We start from the raw sequence: 3,101 nt of genomic DNA on the forward strand, positions 1-3,101 counted from the left end.
GCATGTAATTCTAAACTATTGGTTATGTTAACATAAGCAGAAATAAATAAAGTAATCTTGTTAAGTGTTATAAATGTGTTTCACTTTTTTATTGTAAGAGCCAGGGGCGTCGCATGGGTTGTTGCACTGCCGCAATTGCACCACCTTAAAAGTTTGTAAGAAAAAATTAAGTATCTGTAACGTTTTCGTTATTTCTTAGAACAAAAAAAAAATCACTTATAAAATTCCAATTTAGAAAACGACCATTTTGCTCACTTCACTGCCGCAAACTCTTAGCTGACTGCCGCAAATTGACTCAAATAGCAAATTTTCTTTTATAATTACCGCAAAATCAATATCTTGCGGTAAATAAACTAAGTTGACAATTTCCTAAAACAGTACAGGTTTAAGTATCATTCCACAAGTCATTGTAAACAAAAAATGAAAACAAAGCTAAGCAGAGCACACGCGATTCAAGCAGAGGCAACTCGAGCAAAAGCATTTCAAGCACAGCAACTTGAGCAGAAGCAACTCGAGAACAGGCAACTCAAGAAGAGCCAACTCGAGCAGAAGCCTCTCTAACAAAAGCAACTCTAGCAGAGACAACTCGAGAAGGGACAACTTAAGTAGGAGACGAATCGATCACTTTTAACTCGCATTTTTTTTTCTGCACCACCTAAGAAAAATATTACGCGACGCCACTGGTAAGAGCCATTAAATTATGCTTTAATGTTTAAGATTAAAGTTTTAAAACGGTAACCAAAAATTTGTTATAGTTTCAATTAAGTTTTAAACATATTCAATTAATACAATTTCGAAAGTTTTCTTGCTATTAAAACAACTTTGTTTTTTGAAAAGTAAAACTGTGCGTAATTAAAATTGAACCTACTTTTCTATAAACAACCTAATACGTCCATTTCTTTTAGTTTTCTTACTACTAATACTCGATTTTTAAAAACAAAAAGATGAACAAGAGATATTAAAAAGTATGTTTTTTTTAACTTAAACTTTTTTTATAATATCAACAAAATAACTACATACTTAATTAGATATTCAAAATAATATCTTACTTACCTAGAATTAGAAGTTTGATAAAAGTCCAAAGAAGTTACTTAATTTATTAATAATTAATAGGTTGATAATAGTTTTTGCGATCTCATAGTTTATAAACAAACTTGGCGTTTTAAAAATTTTAGTGTTTTGGTCAGGAAATTGCTTATACTTTAAAGTATAGTTTTCAAGAACGACAAAGAAAACTTTTTTGTGTTAAAAACTCGTATTTACGCTATATATTTAATAACAAGTTGTGAATAGTACTTAATCGTTTTAGAACTTACCACAACTTTGGTACAAAATACACAAAATTTGTTTAAAAATTACTAAGGTCAATAATTGAAACGGTTTAGTAGTTTAAACTATAATCAAACTCAAAGTATTCTTTAAAATATTAAAATAAAAGAATTAAAAATTTTTTATCTACAATTTACGTATTTTTTTTTAGCAAAAATAACTAAATACTTTTTAACATATTTTAAAATAACTAAAAATAATTATGTTTTTTACTTTATTTAAAACATATTTCAAAAAATATGTAATCAAAAATTACATATTTCAATGATAATAATTTCAACGTCCCAAACCGGCTAAAATCATCAAAAATTTGAAGTAAACATTAAATTTGATAGTATCGTGTTGTAATAAACAAAAATACAAGGCGAAAGTTTACAAAACAGAAGTCCAGAGTTTAGTATTCCGTGAGACAATCTCAAATTTAACAAAAGTATCAATCATTTTAATTAAACTAGTTAGATCAACCTTTTTATTAATATCATTCGTATTCAAACATAAGTTTTTTATATCCATTTGCATAAATTCGCTAAAACAATATTTAGTCAAGACTAATTAATTACAAATATTTTAGTAATATATTGGTTTATAAAATTTAACATAAACAATATATATATGTCTAGATTGAAGTACAACTATTCTTAACTGTTAACTAAGAAACTTTCAATATTTATAATGTTATTTAAATAACTTATTATCTGTCAAGTTAGATTCTCGAAAGTACTTAGAAATATTAATAGTAATAGTATGGTTTTATTTGTACAAGTTCTGTTATTTATTTTTTACTAAATAACGCTTAACAATACATTTCAACGTGTTTTGGCCATTCAAACTAAGATGATAAGTCTAAAACCTTTGTAACTAATTAGAACTTATTATATCCTTAGACTAACCTTAAATTATAATAAAGCTATACTTTGAAAATCAATGCTGAAATTACATACTAAAGTAATTTTTAAAATATTTGTATGTTTACTTACTATCTCTATGAGTTTTAGTTTTTATTATATTTTTACGTTGCTTAAAACTGAAATGTATTTTTTATGTTTAAAAATAAAAGATAAGTTTTATGAAACTTATGTTTCCAGAAAAATATAATGAAAAAATTTAATAATTTTAAAATTTGAACAGTAATATTTTGAACTGTTAGATTATTATGTAAGTAGATCTTAACGCAACATCGCAAAAAAAGTTATTCGTTTCGATATTATCAATATACAAAAAATAAAACTATTAATTTTTTTTATTTACATTTTTGTGATGCTGTTTTAATTGAAACAAACCGTCGGTTAAGCATAAGAGATTTACAAAAACTTTTCATAACAATTTAAACTTGTATGAATAAAAAACAATAAATCAGTTTAGGTTTTTTAAAACACTTATTATCTAATTTTTTAGCCAGTATAAGCCGTTTGAATTCAAAATTAGTTCAAGTAAAAACTTTTATCAGGTAAATGAATCTTTCTTTAATTGTGAACGAAAACTTTTAAACGATATTTAAACTTCCAATACGTCACGGTAAATTAATTGATAGCACTTTTTACGAATTAAGCTATTTTACAATATTAAACATGTTATGAAATGTTTAAAAAATCTGCATAGACTTTAATTCAGCCAATAGATGTGTTTTTTTTTTTATCTAAGTCATTATAGTTGTAAAATAAAAGTGTATAAACAAAAGACCAATTTTGTTAATATTCAATTCAGGATAAAAAAGCTATGTAGTAATATCTTGTTTTTAAACCAGTAACAATACTTTTGAAATATTATTATTC

Source organism: Thalia democratica, chromosome 2 (assembly GCF_965202585.1).
Source record: "Thalia democratica chromosome 2, ktThaDemo2.hap1.1, whole genome shotgun sequence".
In the NCBI taxonomy this organism is placed as follows: Eukaryota; Metazoa; Chordata; class Thaliacea; order Salpida; family Salpidae; genus Thalia; species Thalia democratica.